Source organism: Lathamus discolor, chromosome 9 (assembly GCF_037157495.1).
Source record: "Lathamus discolor isolate bLatDis1 chromosome 9, bLatDis1.hap1, whole genome shotgun sequence".
NCBI lineage: Eukaryota > Metazoa > Chordata > Aves > Psittaciformes > Psittacidae > Lathamus > Lathamus discolor.
In genome coordinates this window covers 7,802,118-7,829,649 of record NC_088892.1, presented here as the reverse complement: position 1 = coordinate 7,829,649, position 27,532 = coordinate 7,802,118, and the positions used below count along the sequence as shown (strand labels likewise).

General features: G+C 46.9%; 2 protein-coding genes across 3 annotated transcripts in view; one reads left to right on the top strand and one right to left on the bottom strand.

Moving 5' to 3' along the window:
- Positions 1-50, bottom strand: part of LOC136019249 (splicing factor 1-like) — a 64,452-nt gene extending 64,402 nt beyond the window's left edge. Inside the window, exon 1 of the mRNA XM_065689223.1 lies at positions 11-50. The gene's annotated coding sequence lies outside the window, so the exon portion shown is untranslated. The remainder of the gene's footprint in view (positions 1-10) is intronic.
- LOC136019248 (vascular endothelial growth factor receptor kdr-like) overlaps positions 1-27,532 on the top strand; it is a 124,717-nt gene that overhangs the window by 1,118 nt on the left and 96,067 nt on the right. The gene's annotated exons all lie outside the window — the stretch shown is intronic.

The following is a 27,532-nucleotide window of genomic DNA, read 5'->3' as shown; positions in this document are numbered from 1 at the left end:
TCGCGGTTACCTCGGGGGTGTCGGGGCGCTCCGCGGCCGCCCCGCTCCGCACCTCGGGGCGAGTGGTGCGCGCTGGACGCTAGGAGGCGCTCAGGAGCAGCGGGCAGGCGCGGGACCGCGCCCGGCAGGAGCGCGGATGGGGATGGACCGGCGCCGGGAGCGATGGGGATGGGGATGGGGTGATGGAGCTGTGCGGGGACCGGCGCTGCGCGGCTGCAGCCCTCGCAGGAAGCGCCTACCTTTCGTAGCTCAGTGCCTAACTCACTCCTTATGCAGCTCTGTCCCCTCCTCGGCCTAGGCGCTGGGTCAGGCTCCCGGTTCTCCAGCGGTCCTTCACCCCACTCCAAGTGTGCTGTGTCCCCCTGGAGTTACTCCCCGGTTTATATCTGAAAAAGCCAAGAGGCAGGTTAATGAGATTTAGAAGAGTTTTTCCATCTGCCGTATGAGTTTTGATTATCTCATTAAGCATATGGATTTTGCTGGATTACCACGCTATTCATTCAGGACACTGCACGTGGTGTAAGAGAGATGGTCTGTTATTTACTGGGGAATTCCTTATGACAGTAATGGTTATTTCTTTTACATATATATATAGTGAATGTATTTCACAGCACCAGACTCTGGCTTCTTTAGCATATTATAATCTTCTTGTAGTTGTATATCAAGAGAATAGCTTTTGGAAACACTGTGAAGCATCACTGTTCTTGAGTTTCTTGCATTCATTCAGGGATTTAACGTATTCCTTCTGCAGAAGGGAACTGATCTGCAAGCACTAGCCCTACTGAATTCCACATGTCCCCTACAGTACCTTCGCCACAGTTACCTACAGAATAAAGAGCTAAGCCTGAGGTTGTGCTCCAAAGGGCTCATTCAGATTAAAAACTGAAGGAGTAAACAGTACGGGTAGAAAGGAGCTGCTCTACCACAGAAACCCCGGTAGCGGTGCCTGAGCTAACCCAGAGGAGACGTACCCCAGAGTCCCATACCACACTGTGCAGACACCGGCACCCACACCTTGAGCTGCACCTGGAACGGTGCGGGAAGCTGTGCAGCCCTTGGAGAATTCCCATGGCATGCTCCATCTGCTGACAGATGCGCGAGCAGCCAGCTGCACGCTGCGTTAGGTTCAATGTCAGAGTAGCCTGGAAAAGCTTTCCACAGAAAGCGTATTACCAGAAAGCCGGTGTAGATTCCACAAAGATGTAAATCACTGCACGGTCACTTTCATGGATCACAGAGAGATAATGACGAGTAGTTGGGAGAGAGGCAGAAAAGTGTCTTGCCACAAGTGTTCCTGAGGCTCTGGGATGAAGCAGAGCACAGTGCGATTAGGGGAGCTAGGTGAAAAGCCTGGCTGGAGATGCTGCCCACATTTCAGGGCTGAGTTGGATCCTCACTTACCAGGTTACCTTCCTAATAATTTTGGTCCTAATAATTTTGGTCCTAATAATTTTGGAATTTGGTCCAGATTAATTTTCCTATCAGTGCCAGGCACAGAGAAGGCGATGTCTGCATCCTGCGACAAGGAAAGGAAGGCAAGCACATCGCTAGCTGTCCCTGTAGGCAAAGGCTGATGATGGATTTGGAAGCAGTATTATGGATGTCAGACCTTTGTCCATCATTAGGAAAAGATAATATGTTAGCACAGTCTCAGTGTGCCCTAATTAGGCTGGAAGCCAAAGTGAAAGAGGGCCAGGAAGTCAGAGGATTCTGGATAGCTCTGATATTATGGAGGTGTTAACTCCTCAGCCACCTTTCCCTCAAAGTTCATCTCCAGCAGTGAATTCAGCTATACTCTGTTTGACCTCCCAAGGCACAGATCTATTCTGCAGGCTGCAGGTTAATCCTGCTCCAAGGTCTTTGTGGTCAAAATTAGGCAGAGTTGCACTGAAGAGCCTGACTGATTCAAAGCCAAACAATTTCCTCTGCAATGCAGATAGAAGATTTTACAAGTGCGAAGGACACTCAGTACCTGAGGTGCTGTGGGAGGGCACTGAGGTGCAGGGGATCCATCCCCTGTTAGGACCTTGCAGGTCCCCAAAACTCAGCTCAAACCAAACCTCAGCACAGGAGTCTGAGTGTCCTTTTCTCCTGTAGTAGCAGCTGATTGCAACCTCTGTGTCCTTATGTTCTGCATGCTGCCCAGCGGCTGGCCAAGGCTGCCTAGGTGTGCCAGGGATGCCAGAGGACAGAAGTTAACCATAGCCTTCAAATTCATCCAGATCAAAGGATGAATTTGGATGAAAAGGATGAAGTTCTCCAAAGGTCTCCTTTAGAGAACTCCTGACTCTGTGCTTTCAGTCCTTGTGGGTATTTATCAGGGTGAAGAGACCTGCAAATATCATCCCAATAGTTTCCTGCCTTGTTATAAAACACAGCTTCAAAATCTTTTATGCACCTTTAAATTTACTAAGAGCTCCACACCTATCATTACATTTCCACTTTCCTTTTGCTTATGACACAGCTTATGTTACTCCTTAGAGTAACAGTTAGGATCTTTCTTCTCAGAACTTATGATGTAGTAATTAACTGGGCAGCTGACACATGTTTTGGGTATGGGGTGAGTTGGTTAAAAAGCAGCCCTTTAAACAACAGTCTGCAAAGACTTTTTTACACTAGCAACACCTTGTATCTTGCATCCAAAACTTCAGGATCTTTTACCCCCTGATGTTACCATTAAGAAGATTTTAATGTATGAGCAATCCAAATAACTTTCCAGGTGTTGGGGCAAACTCAGTAATTTCAGTGATTTAATACTGGAAAACAAACAAGGGTAAAGAATAGGTCCTGCCTGATCCCTTTGAAATTAAAGCATGTTTTAAATTGACTTTTTCTTCTTTCAGTTTGCAACCTCTTCTACAAATAGAGTAGAATGGGCAGTTTGCCTTGCTATCATCCACATTTCACTTAGACCATGTACCAGTAACTGAGTCAAAAGCTTCAGGAGCTCCAGCTTTCCCAGTTTGCCAGCCGGGATGCTCGCTGCGCTGTCGCAGGGCCGGAGGCTCCAGTCGGTGCTGGGAGGCTGAGGACTGGCCAGCTGACAATCCTGGCTGTCCATCGGTTTTAGCAAACCAGAAATGTGTCTCCTAATTGGTGTTATTCCTAAACATTTGCTTTACTGTGGGAAAATGTTATAAAAAGCAGAGGAGCCTTTTTTTCAGGCTGTGATATATGAGCCTCCTGCCTGAAGCTGCCACATTGGAAACCGACTGGAAATCTCTTTGCACTAATTCATCCATTTAAGGCAAGGAAAAAAATGTCAAGTATTTCTGAATACTCCCTGACTTCTGAAAAACAGCACTGTACCCAAAAGAATACAGAGAATACAAACCAGGCTGTTTGGGGAAGGCTGCTTTTTAACAACTTACAGTATATTCTTCGAACAATATTTATCTGCGCACGTTTCCCCACAGGTCTGCTAATAGGTATCTAAGTGAGAGCAAGGGGGTGCATTTGAGTTATCTCTGTCCTTTCGTATATTCTTTGAATTGTTCACTTTATGATGAATTATTTGTACAAAGCAATAGCTCAATCTGCTCCAGTTTGAAGTCATGTATCGAGTTGGGCTGAATATGTAATACTTCTGGAGGTTTATGCACAAGGGCAAAAGGTTTCCAGTCACAAGAGATTTCTTAGGTGCAGTCAGCGATAGGTGGTCTGTGGTTTTCCTATGTTTGCCTTCCCAACTGACAATGTGAGGGAGGCTGAAGATGCCCTATGCCATGTATGTTCGGAGATGAAACACGTCTTTTGCTCCCAAAGACATGTGCAAAGTGTATGCAGGAAGGGTCACTTGACCAGCAGCACAGGAGGGATGAACACAGAAGCTGCTTTCAGTTTACACTGCAGAACAGCAACAGCAAGCTGCAGTTTTTAACACTACACAGGAGATTGCCAGGAGGCAGCGTCTGACTTTCAGAGTGAGCATGAGAAGGACACTGAAGCTCAGTCCTGTCTGCTTCGTTTGATATTTCCTCTGCTCAGCCTTGCTCCACCTTCCCTTTCTTCTCCTAACCGGCCTGATGCCACTGGAATGGGAATTACAAGTGGAAGTCATTAAAAGATGTTTGGAGTGTCAGGAACAGCTAGGAACAAAATAGATGTGTCCCTAGTGCTTTCCTTCAGACACCAGCTCAGATGACTGACAGGATATGAAGGCTTCTGAGTGCTAATCAAGACATTCCCATGCCTCCAGTCCTCACCTTCAGACACAGCATCTAAGTGTACTCACTCACATTGACCAAAAAAGTTGGCTACCTAAATAAGCTGGCATGAAATGTGTGTAATAGAGAGCTGATCTCCTCACCAAGTTAGACACTTCTTTCATTTTCTTTTTAAGGCCGCAGAGAAAATAGTAGAAGCTGCCAAAATCCCCCAGCCAAGGTTATTATCTGGAAATGGCATTTAATATTAGCACATGCTTGAAGTTTGCTCCAGGGAGCACAACTTCAGCAGCAGAGAGCTTGCAATCAGCAGCAGCAAGGCAAGATTAGAACAACTCATGTGAAGCAAGGTTTTCTGTATGACAGGTGTGACCTTAGAGCCTCGTCCATGAGCTGCTCCCTCAAGCGGGGAAGGAGGAAGGCTCAGAGAAGATAGGGAGCGTGATCTCATGGGGCTGTGCTGAGCAAAACTGATGGCTGCCCACCTTGTTCAAAAGTGGGGAGCCGCAGCTCACCAGCAACCAGGTACTGACATACATTCAGCACTGAACCAGGCAAATCTTGTGGCTGCTTTTACCAGCTGATCCTATCTCTGCATTCACCAATAACTGGAATACAAAAAGGAAAGAATCTCTTGGATCAATCCGGTCCCCACCTCACAGAGGTCAGTCTGGTGTGAGGGTGTGTTTCTTTGTCATAGGCAAGACAGGGCTTGAAGCAGTGCGGCCATCACTGACATTGCACCTCATGTACCCCAGGGGCTGTCTTGGCTCCCTGCTTTCAAAGGCTCTGGAAATGTGAATTCACAGTCTAAGGGAGCTGAGCCCTGTGCAAATGTTGTTAACTTCTGCATTAGGCTGTTACTAACAGTGTAATACAAGTATGCACTCTGATGAATAGTAAGTCTGCAGACTGCTTTAGGAGGCAGTCCAACACCCTCATCTCCAAGTCCTTGGATTACTCTGTCTCTGCAGCACATACTTTTCGTCCCCACTACAATCCTACATCCCTCTCCTGCTCTCCTCCCCTTTCCTGGATGTCTCCTAAACTCCCCTCAGGCCTCAGGATTCCTTGAATTTTTACATTAGAAGAAGCCAAGAGGAATTTCTCAGCCCTTGCACAAGAGGGGTCTGCTCAGTCTCTCTTCCCTGTACCCAAATGGTTTTTTCCTTTACAATTGTGCCTGATTTGGCAAACCGAAGTGGGACTGCCCGAGACCTGCACTGAATCTCTTGTTTGCTGCCAGCAGACGCACTAAGCGTTCCTGCTGTACTGGGTTTCACAAGAAGCAGTTCTGCAAGCCCTCCTCCCTGGTATCTAGAAATGCAGAAGGAGCCACAGGTCATGTATGGGGGGGGTGTGACCAGTGGTCAGGGCTTTTGCTGTGGCTCTAAGCAGTAAAGCTTTTAGCACTGAGCAAGGGAAGAACCTCATCTAACCCTCTGAATGATGAAAGGCTGAACAAGTCAGTTTTCCTTTGTGCCATGCCAGGAATGGTAAAAGCATATGGCCCTCAAGATTTCAGCATTCAGCCAAAAACTACACTCAGGCCCAGAATGTAAAGGAAATATATGGACCAGCCTTCTATTTTCAGATCACTTGCCTTTGTCTTCTGCATTTCCACATAGGTTTCCTTAGATCTTCCTGTGTTTTTCTGAACTGTGGGAACATGATTGCCAAGGAAGTAGAGAGGGGAGTCTGCAGCCCTGCTGGGATTGTTCTTGATTTGCGGGTCAAGGAAGCCTGACCTCCTCATTACCTGTTCCATTTTTTACAACATCACCATGAATCTAAACCACCTCGGCCAAAATGTTTGCTTCCTTAGAGCCCACAGCTCACAGGCTGCACACCTTGGATTCTTCCTACAGATACACTGAGGTCAGCTTGCAGGAAAAGCACCAACCACCATGGGGCTACTTTGCCTGCTCCTCTATAGCTGTGAGTAAAACAGGACTGCTCATAGGGACACGCCACACAAATACACATGCTGTAAAGCATTCATCCTGTTTGCGGTTAACTTGTATCTCATTAACTGAAATCAGTGCTGAATACAATGATTCAGGAGTTAAAGCAATTTCCTCCCCATCCTCAGAAGCCTGCAGTGAGTGATGTCAGTGTGGGGCCTCCCAGAATCCCAGTTCCCATCCTCAGTTCCCTCACTTTGGCCCTTCGTAGCCATAAGGATCATCCCTCAAACTGATACTGAGCCTGGACTTCCCAGCCTTTCGGGGTGGGTTGTGCAGGGGTCAGTGTTTCAGACCTTCAGTGTGCAGATACCTACTACAGGGTGTGCTCCACACGGGAGTTATAAAAGGTGTTTTTCGCCTCTGCTGCTTCACTTGGTCTTCCAGCTGCCTGAAGCCAGCTCCCTGAGGAGCCATACCACATGCCCACACAGGAGCATTTGGAAGCCCTTCGTGTGGGCAATCGTAATTACAATACGCCTCCATACAGGAAATGGCTGTTGAAAGAGATTGCCCAGAGCCCCTAACAGGAAAACTGTGTTTGAAAGGAGGGAAGTAAAGCACTGTGGATTATCAGTTGCAAGCCTCAAGGTCTCTGTCTTTCCTTGCAGACAAATAAATCCCGCAGGTGCCTTGTTGTCCAGCACTGGGGCACTGAGTACATCCCCATCTCCCCTCAGGGAAGGGCTCCCCCTCCATTCACTGCTCCTCCACTCTGAACTGATACCATAGTTGCTAAAGAGCTTCATGAGCATTCACTCCTTAAAAGCACAGGTACTGCTTTGCTCCTTAATCCATGCAGAAGATCAGAAGAAATAATAATGCGGAGCCCAGGTATGGGGAGAAATGCTTTTCCCAGGTCTCCTCCTGGATGCGTATGAGGCAAGGAAGTGGCATCAGCTCTTGCTGCATGACACAGCAGGACGGAGCTGCACAGCAAATTTGGCGAGTTTAAAGAGTTTTGTGTTACATTCACTGGAATCATCCTTTAATTGTAAACAATGATGTCACCCTGAGAACCTTTTAAACACAATTTAAGCTCTGACATGGTGTGAAGCAGCATCAGGTAACCTTTTGGCCGGCCTCATTCTTTTCTCTATGCATGGATGATGTCTGGATTACTTTCATTTCATGTTCCTGCACTGGAGACAAGCTTTCCTCTCAGTTGCACTGGCTTAAAGCTGTCGCTTGGCTGAAGACAACAGCCTGTCGTTGAATTTCCCTTTGTGTGACAGAACATTTAGTTTATTACGGTTGTTGACACGTTTTGTGGTAGAATCTGAGTGAGAAAAGCCCTGCCTGAAAGCTGCTCTCTTGCTGCAGGCTTTAGAAATGTAGAGATTTTCCTGATCTTGCTGGAAAATCCTCATTTGTTTTAGAAGTGAAAACTCACTGTGAGAACACAAAGTAACCTGTGCTGAAGGGAAGCCAGTGTAGGCAAGAGAGCAGGGCTTGGTCCAATAGGAATTACCAGAGCGAGTGATTAATCCCCAGAACCCTATGTCAGCATGAGCGGAGCATGGGATGGGGAGGGGTTCCCTGCGGCAGAGCCTCCCCTGGCAGTGATCTCAGTGCAGTCGGACCATCTCACCTTGCCAGAGTTGGGTGTTTCTCACAGCTCATCGTCCCACTCAGTGATGACTTCTCCAAGTACAATGATACCACAGGCCCTGGGAAAGTAAGACCTAGCTGTTACAGTGAAGCTGCTAATAATCCCGTTAACAGTTTTATTACTTAATCCACTTAAACATCAGGTTCTGACTTTGTCCAGGCAGGAGATAAGCCAAGTCTTCAGGGTGATGTATTGATAGGTTTGGAGCTGATGTGGGGTTTCTAGGCTGTGCTCCCTTTTGGACTGTTTTCTCAAGTTGCTTCATCCTCTGGGTCAATTTGGGCAATATAACCCTGCCCTGATGAGAGAGAAGTGTGGCTCAAACTAAAGACCCAGTAGGACATGACTGTTGGGATGAAGGAACAAGGTGAATTCAGGAAGGCGTCAGGCTGCTGAGCAGCAGATGTCAAAGATTCCTCCCAGATTGCTCCGGACAGTGTTGCATCCTGCAGGAAACCTTGTCATTGAAGTTGAGGGAGGATATACATAGGGCTGACTTCTTAGCATTATGGTGCCAGGGGATTGTTCTGATCTATAGACTTCTCAACCAGAAGGACCAGTAGAGGTGGTTGTTTATATGCCCTGGCTTATTTCAGAAGAGTATTGTTACTGGGAAGAGGAGCTACAAAGACCCCCAAGAGAAAGTTGGGGTTTCACACTATATTAATTGGACTGTGATCTTTATATAAAGGAGAAAAGATTTGGTACAAATTACCCCTGTACTTTGCCTGCTTTTATTGCTGTTTGCTTTGCATTTGAAATGTTATGTTCAAACCTACATGGTGAAATGCTATTATTAATTTAATAAATCATGAAGTAGATTGCCTTCTTCTGGTTGCTGAAGTTGATATCTATTTAATTTGTACATAACTGTGGTTCTTATACTGTTATTAAAAATAAATGACTAACCTCCTTTCCTAATGACTCTCCTGCATGTCAGAGCTGGTACAATGTCATCTAGGGCAGGCATCCACAAACAGGCACCACGACATCCTGCAAATCTATGAGCACAGACTAATGCTCCCAAGAGAAAGGCTCTCCTTTTCCCTACCCAGCAATATGTGCACAATCTGGTTTAACCTTCTTCATGACAGTACCTTCAGCTTTCTGGAGAGTTTCTTGCAGAAGGACAAAAGGAGAGGAAAGGAGATGGTTTTGTCTGGGTATAAATCTCCTGTGTCCTGCACTTGGGAGAAAATCATGGCAGGAAAGCTGAAAAGTCTGTGCTCAGAGTGGGATTAGTGGGAAAGCTAAAATGGAGCTAGTTTTGATTTCCATGGAGTGGAGTTTGCAGAGCTGCCTTCAAGCCCTTCCACTGTACACTTACAGCAGTGTCACTTTAATTTAAAACATTAATCTAGACTGTTAAATACTACATGGATGTGTGGCCTGGCACTAAGCAGTGCAACTGTGACATTCTGCCTTTCTGACCAGGTAGGATCAGTTTGGCCAGAAGTATGAGACACAAAGCTGAAAGCATAGATCTCTTACCAGCATAAATCAGACCCATCTGCAAACACAACTGGGTCTGAAGGTCCAGGGTCTGAAGGTCTTGCATCGCCTGTGCAGTACTGCAGGATGTCTTTTAGGGGCTGGTTTGCTGCGTTAAAACAGCCACTATGGATGTGCAGAGAGGGCATAAAGGGATGTGCGCTCAAATACCAGCAGGGCTGTCACTACTGCTTCTCCTCCAGTGGCTGCTTCTTTCCAGTATCACACCTTGTAAGTGGTAAGGTGCAAATCACCTTGTGAATGACCCTTTCTGGAACAAAAGACCTGATGTAATCTTGAATCAGAGTCCAGTGCTGGACAACCTGCAGGAGGGAAATACTGAAGGCTTTATTCTGCATCTCTGGGATTGCTACTACAGGTTCTGGCCATCTCTGACACAGGAGTTAAACTCTTTCTCTGTATTTTCTTTGCATCCTTGGAGCAACAGTGGTAGTTAATATTGATCATTAAAGCCATCACCATTATGGCTCAGGATAAACACCTTGATGAATCACGTAGTTAATGCTGTGCACAGCCATTGTTTTGGGCTGCTGGTTCTTTAATTCCCAGACTGACCAATACATCTGGTCTTGTCTGGTGTCACCATACGCAGTCTCCTCAAATTTAGAGCTAGGTTAACCAGACTTGAAACGGGATAGTAAAAGGTGTTAAAGAGCATCATTAGGAGAGCCCAGAACAGCCTAAATCCTGTAGTTAACTTTCCTGCTTATCAGGAAAGACATTTCTGGTTATCTTGGTTGTGGGCTTGACATCTGCTGTAGTGAAAGCAAAGCAGTGACACTTGGGCATGCTGGGATCCCTTACGCTGATCTTGCAGTGTATATGATAAAGGAATTGAGAGGAATTCCCAGCACACATAGCGCAAAGGTCTTTCTCTCGTGCTCCTTCATTTTAATGGTCGAAGCTTTGCTTGTAGTGTATTGTACTGCCAGCCTTTGAAAGGCTGTGGCTTTGTTTTGATTCTATATTGTTCTAAGTTAAATAGTAGGAAAAGAGAAATCTCTGCCACCATAACATTCTCTTATAGGTCTATTCATTATAGATCCCAAGAGGAAACTGAGAGTTCCCCTGGACAATGGCCTGATATACAAACGAGCATACATTAACTTTCTGTGGTTGTATAGTTCATTTGGGCTGCATTTCCTTTCCATTCTTAGGAACATGAATTCAGGCATCATTTGGTTTGATGTCTTCCTCTGCCTTGAACTGCTCTCTCGTTAGACATGCTGCATGTCGAGCAGCCTCTCTTTGAGCCCTGAAGTGAAGGTGCTTCAGCAGAGGTGGTGATGCACCTAGGGATGTGTTTGGAGACAGTCGTAGGGGTAGGACCCAAGGAGCCCAGGCCAGGTCTGTGGGGTGTCCTCTCAGCTGGATGGGGGATGCTGGGGCAGCTGCTGGCCAGATGCTGTGCTCCAAAGCAGCAAGGACATCAGGTGGGCTGGACATGAGCCATGATGTTTAAGTAACTCAGCTTCAGTCCCTTTTCCTTTGACAAACAACTTAGGGAGCTGGCTTGGGGCACATCTGCAATGGCTTTGGCAGCAGTAACTCCAGAAGAGGGGCTGCAGCAGCATATGATACAGGAACACCCCTAACCTCTGGATGGGGAATGGTTGATGAAATTGCAGCTGTGTTCACTTCACTGATTAACATGGACACTTTGCTCAGGACCACAGCTCAGCTGCTGCGTGATCTGCACTCTTCAGTTTGTAGGTACCCATTCAGGTCTCTAGGTTTTGGTCACTTTGGCATTGCATTCCTCTCTGCAGTGCAGGTATGTTTTCTGCTTTTGTGCCCCTCTGCTCCTCCTCTGTAAATCAGGGAGATTACCACTTCCTTCCTCCCTGGAGGGATGGAGTGATAGATGGTTTGAAAAGAAGCAGGAGATCAGGAACTGCAGCAGATTTGCTTCTTCCTTCACTTCCACCACCAGGGAAAAAGCCATTTGAAGTTATATGGAGGCATTTAAGGTTGCAAGGATCAGGACTGGGATACCGTGATAGGCATGGCCTGAACTGTCAGAAACGAATCTTTTCTGCTCCCCAGACTGACTCCTATAGAATTTGGGTTTGGCTGTTGCTCTTTTGCCCTGACATGTCACACTCTCACTTACTTTGCATGGGAACAGAGCCAAGCAGATGAAAAAGATTAAAGACTGGATCAGTCATTGTTACCCAGCCTTCTGTAAACAGCCCTGCAGTCTGCACGGTGACGCCTGCTCCCCACACGCTGCCTCTCCCATCCAAAAGGTGTGTCCTGTCCTACAGACGGCTCCAAGCTCTGGCTGGCTCCCAGTGCTTGCTCACATGGCTGGGTACCACCAGTGAGGCTCAGGGCTTGCAAGGCTGCAGTTTTGCTTTCATTTCTTTTAATGCAGCAGATCCCTCAGCCTCTAAGCCCACACAGATGCAGCAGGTTGCTACTTCCCTTTGAGGAATAAAGCAGCACGCATACGCACAACATGCATAGGTGCAAGTGGATGCACCATCACTCCAACTGCAGCTATATTCCAAAAAGCCTCTTGGTTTACATTCTGACTGTCTCCTGGCACAGAGAAATTTGCAAAGCTAATTTTCAGCTCCTGTTTAATGGATTCCCCTGCTGGGTGTCTGTTACAGTTAAAGGATTCCAGATTGAGAGTTTGTTCTCATCTCCCCTGTGCACATCTATGTCGGAGGTACTTCTTGGAGAGCTGGTTAATGAGCTTGGAGTGCGACTGAGTGTTTGTGCTGAGGTTCAGGAGGAGTTTCCCCTCCTCCTTGGCTGAGGGCAGCCCTCACACCCTTATAGCTCATTTGGTTTTTTTACTGCTTTCACCCCAGTAGAGATAAGGTCATTATAGATATCAGACTGCACAAGGGAATATTGCATTTAGCAAAGTTGAGAAGCAAAGGGAGAACCACTCCCCCCCCCCCCCCCCCCGAGGAGCTCACTTTTGGGGAGGAGGAAAGAGCTGCAGTTGAGCAGCAAGGTTCAAAATACACTGCTGTACTCTATTGCCTCCTTGCCCCCTGTGCCTGCCCCACTGGCCACCCTCAGAGGAGAGGGCACCACTGTCCACACTAGACAGTCACTAGTGTCAGCTCCCTCCGGTTCCTGCAGAACCAAAGAGCCTTTCCCTGGATGACCCTGCAGCTCAGCACAGAACTCGGAGCCAATTTACTTGAGCTCTAATTCCTGCTGTGCTGCAGGCTTCCTGTATGACCTTAGGTAAGATACTTATCTTATCTGTCTTCACTTTCCAGCAGCAGTATATAATAGCAATTACTTACCAACCTGACAAACATGTTGCAAGGTTAAATCCCTTTGTAAGCCATCTTGCAACTAATCTTAGAAATGCAGACTGTTACAATTATTACCATTATTATTGTTATTGCTATTTTGGTTCTGTCCTTTCTCAGCCATGGATGTTTTGGTATGACATCTGCACCTCCCCAAACCTACAGCCAAGGTTTAAGTATCAGTTTCCACTAAAGATCTTCGCCCCCAAAGGCCCTTAGAGGGTGGGCACAGCCGTGCAGAAAACAGAATATGAGTGGGACATACACATGCAAACAAGATAACCCATTTCACACATCTCTTCTCATACCTGGACACCAAACCTTGAGGTTTAAATAAATTAAAATAAATTAAAATAATACTTATTTTAATATTTGTTAAAGGACAAAAAGAGACACTGTTCCTCTTTGGAAAGCATTCTGGTTTTCCCAAGCAGCTGACCAGGCAAATCTTTAAGTACTTAAGTAGACATTTCTGTCTCCAGCAGGCATAAAGACACCTTGCTGGGCATCTTGGCAGGACAAAAGGAGTCTGGGGGGGTCAGGGTTGGACCTGGGCACGGCGCAGGGTTAAGCATAAGGTCAGGGTAGGGGCTAGCATTAGGAGAGAGAATCTCTCAAGAATTAGGATCAATGTGTGCTGGCCATACCTAGCTGCTGAGGGAGAAGTCTGCCCCACAGAATGACTATCAGACACCTCTCAGTGCCAAAGACCAGGGACCAGATGGGTTTATTGACCATCATCATGAATTTCTCACTCACCCTGTAGCAAAGTACGTTGTGAAGCCAGCCTGGAAAGGCTCCTGAACATATAGCACTCATTCAGCCACTGCTTTGGATATACATGACCAATAATCTGTTTCTTTTCAGGTGTAGTTAAACCATCTAAAAAGGATCAAATGATGGAAGAGTTAAGAAGTTGATCCTGACATCAGGGCTAAGCCAGAATTACAATTGCTTCATCTCTTACCGAGTGGTTTCTCTCACTTAGCAGAGATCAACATAAATGAGTTTTCACTGGAATATGCTTTCCTAGCATTTAAATTAAGATGAAAATATACAGGTAAAGCAAAATACCTGGGCACTATCAGTTTTCATGGCTATTACTCTATTTGTCAGCTGGAGCAATCCATGTGCTGTGTGAACTGCAGTGCTAAGGGTACGGTATCTTTGTGCTTGAGAGGAACATATTCCCAAGCATGTTGTCTTTGGCATGGCCAATATTTGATCTGCCAGAGCCAACATTAATGAAAAATTCCTGAAAAATTCCACATTTCAACACAGCACCACTCTGATGGGAATAACAATCTCTCCTGACCTCGTTCAAAAGCAGATAGCAAGCAGGATACAAAGGAGGGAGGGATTCCTGAACCCCGCTAACCAGGACTTTGGGTACTTTGTGCTATGTTTGTGATGCCTGCCTGCCTTTGTAAGGGATATCAGCACTGTCAGGTTGTGTACTCCCCATAGTACCCGCATCCAAAATCAGCATTCCTTGGAATACACATGCATGCAGTCAGAAACACTGGGCTGGCGAAAGGAAGAACTGCCTCTAGTTTTGTTGCACAACAGTCTCATCTCTTTGAAACAGTGATGCAGTAACTGTGTAATGACAATGTATCTGGATGAAACTGGGTTTCCCTCCTGGAACAATGCTGGTTTAAGTCATGAGTCTTTTTGACACGGGGGTAAGAATATTTGTGATCATTACAGTCAACATTAGCCTGGACGATTTATAATATTCGGGCTTATCTCCTCATTGCATTGCACAGTCTGGAAAACTAAACCAGGAGAGCTGAGAAATAAAACCCCAGTCACGAATAAGGTGGCCTTAAATCACCGTCACTGAAAAGTCACAGAGCAGGGACATTTAAGGGACTAGTTCACCCTGATTTGCATGAATTGCATTCACACAGCTTGGCATTTCCCTTAGGAGTTCAGAGCATCCTGTACTGCTGTTGGAAGCAGGATAGCAGTAGAGGCTGACTGGCCCATGGGCTGTGCCACAACGAAATCACTGACTTTGTGTTATATGCAGACATTGTGAACCAGAACACAGAAGGCAAAGGAAAATCAAGACTTACAACTAGCAGGCATCCAAAGTCAGCTTATTACACACAGACCCACACCTGACAAAGGGCCGGGCAAGCACTGGAATTTATTCCCCCCTGTTGTCAGTCTATGACAGCATCTACTATCAACAACTGTCTGTCATGCCCCAGAGACAGGAGCAAGCCTGACAGTGCTCAGATAAGAGCAGGTGCTGATTTGATGCTGTGATCCAGCACACAGACACAATGCTGTGGAAATGCTCCACTCTCAGCCCCTGGAAGAACTTCTCTTGCCAAATTCTCCCCTCCTTCGGAGACTTTCTAAATGGCAGATGCAAGAGCACACGATGTTCCTCCTGCATAGATGGGATCTCTGATGTGCTCACGCTCTGAGCTGCTACCTTTATTTCAGTGTTAAGGGGATGCAAAGGAAGGGACAGGTTTGTGCCAATCACAGACTTGCCTAAATATTTATCTCTGCTAAAACCAGTTTAGTTTCTGGATTTAGCCCAGGGTTGATTCTGATGAGAGACATCAAACACAATACACATGAATCAGGAACAGCACATCTGGCATTGCCTGTGTGCTGGAGGAATATAAATAAAGGAGCCAGTAAACTCCAGCTGGCGAGTTATTTGTACCGCAACAAGGCTGTCAGCTTTCTAATCCCACCACCCAGAGGAAAGAGGGTGCCATGAATCACTTGGAGCTGCTCTGTGGTCCACCCCCCTTGGCATGTGGTGTTCTTTTTGCATGAGAGGACTCGATAGTGAAGGATCATAACCCCTTTCTGGAGCCTGGTTTGCCAGAGCAGCAAGCCAGGCCAGCAGTGCTGCCAACATTTAGGACGTTTCTGCACCATGATGATATTTTATTTTTGGAAGTATCTGACACGAATGCTCTTTTCCTGGAAAGATTCCTCCTCCTGCCTGCCTCCCCCGCCTCCCGCACGCTGCTGGGGCCAATATTTCTGTTGCAACTTCCTTGCTCCCAGTTGTTTCCTACTATAGATTCTCTCCCTTCTCTCCTGGAGCTGATGGTCCAGGTTGCAGCCTGCACTGTTCTGCTGGCTGCAAGGAGGTAAAATCAGCCCCTGATGTAGCTGCCCATGCAGAGGCACGTTGCGATGCTGGTGGGCAACCCTGGAGGCTTCCGGCTCATGCTGTGGAAGGGCACAAGCATCATGGAGATGCTCTGTATGTGCCAGCCCTGTGAGGGTGTCTCAGATAGACACAGGAGCCCCTAATCTTCTCCACAGTGTGAACAGAACACATTACAGCGCTGCAAGGCCCAGTGGGTGCAGGGAACATCGGAGCTTCAGATCCCTGTGCATGGGGACACTTAAGTACATGCAGCCATGCATGCAGCCATGTACAAGGGGGAGCACTGTCCTCAGAACTGATAGTGTCCATTACTGTCTTTAACTCCATCTCTCTGCAAGCTGATGATGACCCTTTAGTTGGGCAGAATTTGGCATGGAGACACGAACGGAAGCCTTGGAGCTGGGGGTTACACACACTGCAATGCCCAAAGAGCCACTTTAAACAACATCATCGTGCAGAGCAGCCGTGAAGGGACATTTATCACACTACTTCCCTGATTAGCCTGGGACACCAATTTTAGGTACTGTAAAAACAGTGAAGGTCAAATTTACTATGGAGGGCAAAGCCCAGTGATTCATTTTTCCTTATTCTTTATACCCCCTTTTCACCTTGAAGAACAAAAGGGCTTAAAGTCAGAGAATGTTTGTTCTTGAGTCTTGCCAAAGCCTCTTTTGCCTTTTTTAATAACTCATCATTAAAATCTGGGCCCATTGCCTTGACAAAAGAAAAGAATAGATTTGTGTACACTTAAGAAACGGGAAAAGGCCTGTGCGCCAGGCCTAGTCACAGATAAAGGAATTCCGGACATTATTCCTTGTGCTCCTAGGGGTTGTGACATGGGATTTCCTTTCAAAGTGGTAAATAGCCCCACAGTTGTTGTAGGACAGGGTGGGGTGATGGCTGCGTTCTTTAAAAGCAGGAGAGATGAGAGCACGTTATGAGAAGGAAGCCAGGCTGGGCACAATGAACCCCTGTGAGTGGGGCGAGGGGGCACCTTTACCCCACCCAGAGCACCAGCTCAAAGCTTTGCCCTCATGAGCCTCCCATGGTTTCCAGGTGCCCCGAGCTGATCTCTGCCTTGGGAGGAGCAGCTCGTGTCATGGGGAAAGGGATTTAATGCCTAAGAGGAAGCCAAGATCTCGGGGCTTGTCAGCACCTTACGTGTTCCTCCTGGATCTGCAGGGGAGTGATGGAAGTGGTGGGGAAACAGGATTATCTGAGCGTAACTCCCAATGTTTCCTGCCTGCTCTCAAAGCCAGGCAGCCTCTCACTGTGCACTGTGGGACATGGACTGCTCGTCCTGGCCATGGGGTGGGAACAGAGAGGGTGGCAGGGTGGGAGCTGTGAGCTTCAGGAGGAGCCTCACTGTGTTTTGAATTAGATTGAGGTCTTTTGCAATGCAAAGCACCTTTCTCCTTTGCTGAATTCTGCACAGGACTGGGGTGAGCAGTCTTTTCTTTTAAAAAGTGCTAAAGCTGCAGATTTTATCCTTTTCCATTTTAAACAGAAAATCATCCAACTTTGTACTTGGATTACTTCTGCTGGACTCTGCACTGAGGGCTCACCAAAGCGCACTGAGTTTGCAGTGCTGGGTGAAGCTGCAGGGGGAAGGAACGTGACTCGCTGGGTGAGGGAGAAAAGAACATCAAGCTGACTTTATATTTGGATCTGAGTACAAAACCATTTCCTTTCCTCCCTCTTCCTGCGGCTGTCCTGGGGGTCAGCAGAGACTGCAGATCCTAAACCTTACTGTTAAAGCAGGGCTTGATGAGAAGGGGAAAGAAGATTTGCATGTTACTATTCTCCAAATCCTAAGGATTCAGGTGTCCGATAATAAATGTTCACTTAAGGAATCATCAGTGGAACAGATAAATTAGCATATTGCAGAAGTTTGCAGGTGGAAGAGTCCTACATGAGCCTTCTTCCTGCCTTCTGTTTTATTGCTAGATACCTGAGTTACAGCTCCATAATCCTTCTACCATGCAACAACACACCCACAGATGTGTTTTCCCTTTAAACTACAATGAGAGGATAGGGAAGTACATGATAAAATTGTAAAAGCCAGCTTGGAAACTTCATGCAAAGTGGGAATGTCCAAGAAGTTGAACTGCTGCTTCCAGCAGAAGAGTCAGTTTGGATCCGCTGGGAAGGTTCTTGTTCCACTAGTGAATAAGACACATGGGAAGGGTGTGAGATTGAAGTCATAGCCGCATTCAGTCCCTACTGCAACTCACTGGCTTAATAGATTTTGTCAGGAGGGTTCAAGTCCATGTAGGACACATGGAGGATTCTAACCAAGTTCAGAACTGAAGACTTCAAAGGAAAAATGACAACTTTTCCTTCTTTGCCTCCTTCCTAATATCCCCCCTTTTTCTGAGAACCAGGGAAAAGAGAAAGTTCCCTTCTTCACTGCTGCAACACAATAACTCTCTAGAATAACTGTGTGGCTGGTCTGAGCTCACTGAATCATACAGAGAATTACTCAATCAGTAAAGAGGCCATGCTGAGCACTGCTCACTCACCACCATTCCAGGCTGCACAGGCAACGTTGCTGCCCCGTGTATCTGAGGAGACCAGGAGAAAAGCTGCTGGTGAACAGCAGTAAAACTGCTCTGAATCAGGCCCTGGGATTGCACCTCTGCCATGTGGGCATGGGGCTATGTGGCAGTCACACATCAGGAGAGTATCACTCCACTTGCATGACCTGGATCGTGTTTTCCAAGCCCCATCACAGACTGTTGCATCATGCTTTTTTGATACCCTGGTACAATCACATCAAACCTCTTAAGATTAATATTGCCCCATCCCTCACAGTGTAGAAGGCCAGGTTGGATGGGGCTTGGAGCAACCTGCTCTAGAGGAAGGTGTCCCTGCCCATGACAGGGGGTTGGAACTGGATGAGCTTTAAGGCCCCTCCAACCCAAACCATTCTGTGATTCTAACGATAAACTCTGTTTTCATGGGTGAAAGCAAAATAAACAAAACTCTCTGAAAAATGAACACAGAGAACCCTTTAGAAGGGTTTTTAAAAAGCCAAACACATCTAATACTTGGTTTAGGGACTTGTAATTCCAAAATAGCCCTAATACATTCTCAATACCAAAACTAATTCTCTGTCCTTCTTCCCGGTGGGGCTGTGAGCACATGAGAGTTTGTTTCCTCACAGTGGAAACCGCTCCTGAATAACGGTGCCATTTCCCAGTGTGATGATGTCTATCTGGCACTGCAAGGTGGAGTCAGCCCGGGCTCAGAGGACTATTCCCACTGGAGAAATGTTCCTATCAACTCACCAGCTCTTGTGATGAAGCAGTGCAGGATTGGTGCTCGGCATGCAGTTCTTGTTACTGTCAAACAATGTTCTTTTTTCCTCCCAAAGCTGCTTACATCCTATGACCTTGCACTGCAGCCCAAACGAAATGCCTCACAATTTTCCTAAATACTATCCTTATTCTTATGGCTCCTGTATGAACCACTGCTATGCAGTTAATGCTCTGCAGCTCTTTCTACCCTAAGACCTTTCAGCCAAGGGTTTACAATTTGGCATCTGAGGTCTGAGCCTGAAAATTCATCTTTGTTTTTGTACTCTCCCCAAGAGCCTGTTTTAAATTGATATAAACATTTCGATAGCTTAAGAGTGCAACAGAATGGTCAGATTCCCTTTCCAGCTGGAAAACAAGCATGCTTCTCCAAGTCAAAGTCTGCAATGTGGTTGGCTGGACTAGCGGCTGGTCTCATCTTGGCTTGGCCATGCAGATCCAGGCATCTGCGTAGCCTTATGGCACATCCAGAGGAAAATGAACCCCACCTTTACTCGTCTGTGCAATACTTGCCCCCCATCTGTTTCTCTGCAGTGGTGCTTCTTCCCCCTCTTCCCCTGATACATGCCATACACAAATACCACCATACTCAGCGAGAGGCCCTAGGAACCTGCTGCTTTTCTTCAGCATGTGATGAAATCCCTCAGTGACACAGCTCACATCTGCCAGACCAAAATGGTGTACTAAAAACTACACTGACTGACCATGACAAGAGGGAGCAGAGCTCTGGAAGAAGCAAGCAAGAGGCCAGCAAATGCTTGCTGTACCTTGATAAGCTGTTGGCTCATTCTGCAGTGCCTCAGATCTGGATTTCATTACTGGGATTAGTTCTCTGAAATCTTAGTGCAGCAGATCCAGGCTGTATGTGTGGAGTCAGGATGGGAAGGGACCTCATTAACTGCCTGTACGATTTGCATTATTCTTTCATCTCCTGCCTTAGTACTTTCCTCCTCCTGAATCCAAACGGAGACATTTTTCTTAGTGACATAAAGTTTTCACTTTGCTTTCATTCAGCACTCACTTAACTTTCATGATTCTCTTTTCTCTTAGCCGTGTTCTTACAGTTCTGTGTTTCTTACCAGGGCTTCTGTTACAAGAGGGAGTCAAGAGAGAGCTCCAAACCCAGGAGCTGCTTTCCTTGTAATTACTTTTTGAGCCATATTTACTGTTTTGTTAATTATCCAGCACAATAATCTTACTGTTCAAAGGGCAACTGCATGTTTTGCTGTCAATAGGAACTGCAATAAACTCTTGGGCTAAAGAGGTGAGCTATTTAGGGAAAGAAAACAGCAGCGAGCTTTTCAAACAGGGCTCTGCTCTGCCTGAAACCAACCATGAAACCAGGACAGTCTCATTCTCGTTACAAGATGACACCATGGCACAACTCTGTGTAGAAAGCGGCCAGGTTAGATGCAGTTTTCCGGGAAAGGTTATCCAGCCAGGACGGTGTTTCTGGTCATAACCCTACAATGCCATGACCTTGTCACTGAGCTGCATGCGTAGGATGCTGGAGACACCACGTTCCTCGGTGGAATCAAGCTTCTGGATCTGTGTCTCCCACTACTGGGGGCTGCCCTAAATATCTGGCTATTTTTAGATGAGTCTTTTTCTGGTGCTGCTTTTCATAATAAGGAAAACCTTTGAAGGATTTGTGCTTTATCCCTATGCACAACAGGAATTAAAATAAATAAATAGGTCTTAAATATTTAGACATGAAGAGAGAAGAATTTCCTGCCCAGCTTTTGCTGAGTGGCGTAGGTGGCTTTAATGCAAATCGGGTCCGCTCCTGGGTGCCCAGCAGTGTTTTATTTGCTTGGAAGTGACTGCAGTAAAGCACCTTTAAAAGCAGGACACTACAAAGGAAATCTGTTTCCAATGTCTCTGTGCAGTCATCTCCCTCATGCCATAGTTTTTCCAGACAATGAACTGATCTGCTGCAACAGAAGATCTCGTAAAAGGTAGGGACACCTTCCACTAGAGCAGCTTGCTCCAAGCCCTGTCCAGCCTGGCCTTGAACACTGCCAGGGATGGGGCAGCCACAGCTTCTCTGGGCACCCTGTGCCAGCGCCTCAGCACCCTCACAGGGAAGAGCTTCTGCCTAAGAGCTCAGCTCAGTCTCCCCTCTGGCAGGTTAAAGCCGTTCCCCTTGGCCTGTCCCTACAGGCCCTTGTCCAAAGCCCCTCTCCAGGTTTCTTGTTGGCCCCTTTAAGCACTGGAGCTGCTCTAAGGTCTCCCCTTAAGTCTTTTAAGTGTCTGACCCCCCCACAGAGCCCTCAAAGTAACCCCCGAAGTCAGGATCTGGCTCTGAAGAAGCCAGCTCAGCCCTGGGAATCACACCTATGGTATCACCCACCTGCTGCCCCTTCCCTGGGCTTGTGGGAGGCTGTACCCAGACACCAGCAACTGCTTTTCCTCCATCCGGGGAAGGTTAAGTGAGCTGATGTGGGAACCTGCGGGGGACAGAGGAAGGGACTTGTGTCAACAGGCAGCCATGCTATGTAGTCTCGATAAGTATGTGCAGTGCTAATTCGAAGCAGATTCCTGCTTTGCCACAAGCAGAATTCCTCCAAACCCTGCCATCAAAAACATTATGTCACAGCTGCCTAACAAACAGGGGAGAAGTTGGGGTCATGTCAGGGTAACAGTGCGGTGGAGGCTGTAAGGAAGTGATTGAAGCCCTGTTCCATGGCCTGATGGAGTTTGTCATTAAGAAGGATTTCACAAGTGATTTGCAGCCAATTCCCTGGGTCGGATTGGTACTTTCCAGCTTAATGCAAACCAGTGAGGAAACCAGCTTCCAGACCTAGTTAGGCCAAACTACCCAGGGAGGTTACAGGCAAGAGATAACATAACATCGCCTGGGGCTGCGGAAATGTAACTGAAACTGGGACTGGGTTTGAAGGGGATCGTTAGGTTCTCACTCCCCGTCCCCAGCAAACAGCTTTTATCTTGTCTCCCAAAATAGCAACCTTCAAAACAAACAAACGAAAAAGAGGAAACCCTCCTGAGACAGGCACACAGACAGAAGTGGAACACAGAGCTGATCGAAACCAGATTCCGGCATCCAGTCCAAAGTCAGTTTCAGCCCATTTCTTCTTAATGGGTAAAGTTAAGAAACTGAGAAAACAAAGTAATTACCCACCACGCAGATTTCACTGACACTAAGCTTACACGTTTCTGACACGTTCTGATGATCAAATCCATCTCTGGTTAGTGTGGAGCATCCATTGAGCTCATCTCGGAGGCTTTGGCTTATTTGCTTCTGGATTTATAGCTCAAGGAAAATGATAAAACAAGGCTAACGGGGGTGAGCTTTTGTTCTGCTTCACTCTGACCATCCACCTTCCCCATTCTCCATCCCTCTCGTGGCCTTCCCTTGGCCTGCTCCTTCTGCAGGTCAGTGATTCATCACACAGGAGGACACAGATGTTCTTTACAAAGAAGTATTTCCAGGCAAGCTCATATTTTAACTAGAAAAGAAGGTTGGGGATGAGGAATGAGATGGGGAGGAGGAAGTCACCACTGTGCGAAGGGCTGGGGAATTGCCCAGTTTCCACCAGAGTCAGTATGATGCTGCCTATAGGACACAGCAGCACCCGCAGGAGCAGGGCTGACGGCTGGATTCACACTGGCAAGGCTTCAAGTAGGAAACCTTGGGGCATGTGGCTGGAGACAAGAGGCTGTCTCTCTGAGCAGCTAATCCATAAGTATCTGGTGTGCAGTGGGCAGTCATGTTTGATGGCTACACTAGGATTTAGCTGCGGAGCATGTTCAGAGCTTGTTTTGCAAACCACCCTCTTATCATTCAGTAGAACCTCATCCAAATTCCTCTGTCAGCTCTTGCGTTTCCTAGAAAACAGTTGTTGTCCTCTTCTGAGGTCTGGTTTGTGGACACTTCTGAGTCCAAAGCTGACAACACCCGCTGTGCCTTTGAATCCCAGCAGTGCTGAGGTAGCATCAAAGAAGTTTGGAAAGGGAAGAGACCTGCACCCCAGGTCAGGCCCAGGTAGGCTGCCTCAGCAAAACATCATGGCCCCAGTGCTGCCTAAATGTGGCAGCTGAAGCTCTAAGAGATTACTTCATATAGGTCACGAGCAAATGTTTTCTGAAGGACATCTCCTAACACATTATCAAATCTAATTTTAAATATTCCTAAAGATAGGGCTGGCATCATTGCTTCCTTTGGGAGATGAATGACACAGGCTGCTCTAACTCAGCCTTGGAAAGATATTCTTTTCTCTCCCTAGACTCTTTAACAGTTGCAACAGAAAAAGCAGATAAACAGTTGCCCTTGGTATCAGATCTCCCATGATTCCAATCTCTCCAGTTAAACACTCCACAAAATCACTGTAGTATCTAAAGACTCATTACAGTGTGTGCTGTGCAACAGAGCAGCATCACATCTATCGAAAGGGCTGCTGGTCTTCAGGTAAAATAATGTGTCAAATAAGCAAGTCAGCAGCAAAATGGCTGGGGGTTTAAACCATGCTGACATTTTGCTTGAGATGCAGAAAACTGTCAGAACATGATGATATTGAGTCAAAATTGTCTATATAAGCATCTTTGATACCTGAGGTGTCACAGTTAAGTTAAATACTCACAGAAGAGGGATTGAGATGAGCTCTTAGGCAAAAGCTCTTCTCTGTGAGGGTGCTGAGGCGCTGGCACAGGGTGCCCAGAGAAGCTATGGCTGCCCCATCCCTGGCAGTGCTCAAGGCCACGTTGGACACAGCTTGGAGCAAGCTGCTCTAGTGGAAGGTGTCCCTGCCCGTGGCAGGGTTTGGAGCTGGATGAGCTTTGTGGTCCCTTCCAACACAAACCAGTCTGGGATTCTATGAAAACTGAGATCTCATTGCACGTATTTAGTATCTTAACTGTTCCCTTCCTTAGGTTTGGGCTAGTGATCATGGACTCAATATCACAGAACACAGAGAAAATGATACTCTAAAATAATAACTTGCAACTCACACCTGTTGCTAAACCAGTCATTCTGTAACTTCTCACTCTTCTCTGGTCATTTTAACGTCTCTCTAGTGTATCCATCTCATACTCTTCCGAAGTCTTTTCCTTAGGATGCATTATCATCATATTTCATTGACAAAGGAGTAAGCTGACACACAGTACAATAATTTAACTGACTCAGTGCTTTGAAATACTGTTTCGCTTGTTAAAACCACCTCATGTCACACAGAGAGCGTCTGTGTTAATGCATGTTCTGGCTAAGAGCTGAAATAGCCGGGCGAGGTGAACTGCAAAGTTATCACCCCCAACAGCTACATAAATACAAGTCTACATGGAAAGCGGGATTGTACTCGAGGTTAACGCTGCCAGGGCTTCCATTTGTGTGGTATGGCCAAGTGGAACGGAATTTCCCAACTTCTCCTTTTCATTTCTTTGCTTTTCATTTACGTGAGTGTTACTTGCCAAGCCCCATGGTACCAAAGCTGCTGCTGAGGAACAGGCCTGACTCATCTGAATTACTATTATTGATAGCTGTTTCATGATTACACTATATGGATGATGGGGTAGATCAGCTCTATGGCTCTAACAGTCTGCTCCACGTGCCTGCACATCCCAATACCACAACAGCCTTTCAACACGTGTGAAACCAGCATTATTTTAACGAATCCGGGCAAAAACTCCGTTGCACCATGGATGGCCGCTCCTGACAGCAACTTTTATGGAAACCTAAGGGAAATCCCTCCTCTGTATTGTTTGCTGCCAGCTTAAAGTCTGACCTCTACTGGCAGTCGGGATGAATTCTAAGTGGATGCATGGATGGGTATTTCCTGAACATTAAACCAAAGGCAACTTCCCGCCTATGGCAAAACAAACCTCACCACATCCTCCCTGCCTCCTGCCTTGCGAGTGGACAGACCTGCGTGCAGCTTTGATAGTGCCTCGGTGCCCCCATGGGAAGTGCCACCATGGGACAGAACCACCAGATGTATTTAGAGTCTGCCATGGAGTGCTCAGTAATGCTGTGATCAACAAGTAAAAAGATAAAATAGAATAAATTACCATTATTATATCCACACAGAAAAGAAAATTGTGATGGCTACCAACATTTCAACAGGAAAAGATGAGACAAGCACAAAATTGTACAGAGGAGAAGACCTATTGGAAACCTTTCTACTACCGCTCTAACTTAAAGAAGTCCGTTATCTTTAACAAAACACCCAGCTGAAGGGCTTTACTCTTACACTATGTGCAGGCAGCCCCTTTATTCCACGTTAAAAGTCCAAAGTCCAGTATAAATGTTAAAACTGGGTAGGAGCAAGACAGACATCCCTTGTGCATCCACAGAGATTATTACTTGTGGTCCTGGCTCCTATCAAGCGAGACTTCAATAGTGGGATCCATTCTGTGCACAAGAGCAGGCTGGGAATGGGTCTTGGAATAGAGTCAGGACAACAATTGCTTTCATTATTTGCAGCTGTACAAAAGAAATCAGTTTGAGAGAAAGAGAGAGAGGTGCCAAATGTGATCCCATTGATGTATGAGTGAACACAGAGATTGGTGCTGTGCCGTGACACACATGAAGCCTGTGAATTACTGCTGTTGACTTTGCAGCCTTACATGTCACCCGTGATAAATGAGCTACTTTGGTGATAGCTACTCAAAATAATGCAGTCGTTTGGTTAAAAGAGTTTTAAAGCACTACTTCCTTAGCATCCCAAACTTTCAGAGTTACTACTCACTGTGTACAAACCATCTTGCACAGAGCAATTTTGATTAGATTAAAGGGAGCTGAATGCAGGGTTGGACAGGCTGGAATTATAACTTGATCCATGGGTCTACTGTCTGTAGCTATGAGGAACAGATATCCAGCTATCTATCCATCACTACACAGACAGACTCCCAGGAGCTCACCTGTGGTGACAGTTCTGAGTTGACAGAGGGACACCGGGATGCATGGAAAGAACCTACTGGAGGCAGGCGTACACAGTCTTTTACTATCCCATTTTCCTACCCAGTGCTCTGGAGAAAGAAAAGAAACCTTGTCTAGGTTCACTTCCAGATAAATGCTATATTATACCTGAAGACTGAGTAGCAGTTAGTCCTTATTTGCTGAGTCACAGAATCATAAGCTAAACAGAATTCCAGACTGGTTTGGGTTGGAAGGGACCTCAAAGCTCACGCAGTTCCAACCCCCTGCCATGGGCATGGACACCTTCCACTAGAGCAGGCTGCTCCAAGCCCCTGTGTCCAACCTGGCCTTGAGCACTGCCAGGGATGGGGCAGCCACAGCTTCTCTGGGCACCCTGTGCCAGCGCCTCAGCACCCTCACAGGGAAGAGCTTCTGCCTAAGAGCTCAGCTCAGTCTCCCCTCGGGCAGGTTCAAGCCATTCCCCTTGTCCTGTCTCTACAGGCCCCTGTCCAAAGCCCCTCTCCAGGTTTCCTGCAGCCCCTTTAGGCACTGGAGCTGCTCTCAGGTCTCGCCTTCAGGAGCCTTCTCTTCTCCAGGCTGACCCAGCCCAGCTCTCTCAGCCTGGCTCCAGAGCAGAGCTGCTCCAACCCTTAGAGCCCTCTGGGAGGCGGTGAAGGGCAGGATGAACGTGCTGTGGTGGGTGAGCCATGGGGCCAAGGCCACCAGCAGAGAGGTGCGTCAGGCTTGCAGAGGGGCTGCTCCCCATGGTGCCTCATCCTAAGACCCACGTGTGCCCCTGTTCCTGCTCTCACTTGGTGCCTTGACTGAGGAATGTGCCCTCTCCTCAGGATGGTCAAGTCAAGAAGAATGAAAGCTATGTCTGGAGCGCCTATGAAGTAATCCTGTCTGGGAATCATTGGAAACACATCTGCAACCCTGAAGCATCCCTCAGGAGACCACGCTGGGGAGAGGCAAAGACAGTTTCATACCTCAAAAGGTTTTGTTTTCTCCCTGAAGTCCTCAGCACAGAGCGTGGTCTCTTTGTGTGTGCGTCTCGTTCCCACTGGGTCTGCATGTTTGCTAAGCATGGAGATGTGCCAGGTCTTTCCTTTCCCAGAGGAATTGCCATCATTTGGATCAAGAAATAACAACATTCCCAGCCTTTTTTTTTTTCCATCGTCATGAGATTACTGCATTTCCTAAATACTTGAAACCCTGCTTGAGTGCATGGCAGATGATTGCAGATGTTGCCACCTCCTTTCCCAGATTTCATGTTTATTTTATGGCTGTAGATTGAAGTTCTCAATTTGTCATCCAGTTACAAAGCAAGGACGTGTCCCCTCACTCCATAACTCAGCATAAGCACAGGGTGGTGATATCTCTGTCATTCTTTAGGGCTCTACACTCTGCAGTGTCGGAGGGAAAACAATGGCTCTGATTAATGAGCTGCTGCTGCCAAAGACCAAACAGCTTTGACCTCGAGTGGCTTTTCTGTGACCTCTTTCCATAAATCTGCAACTGATCCAGTGATCCGTATCATGGACAGACGGGAAAGCACAGGGCAGAGGAGGTGCAGGGAGTTGCCTTTGGGCAGGTGTAGTGGAGCTCCAAGGGTTGGGGTTTGATCATAGAAACACCTGAGAACAGCTCCTGTTGGT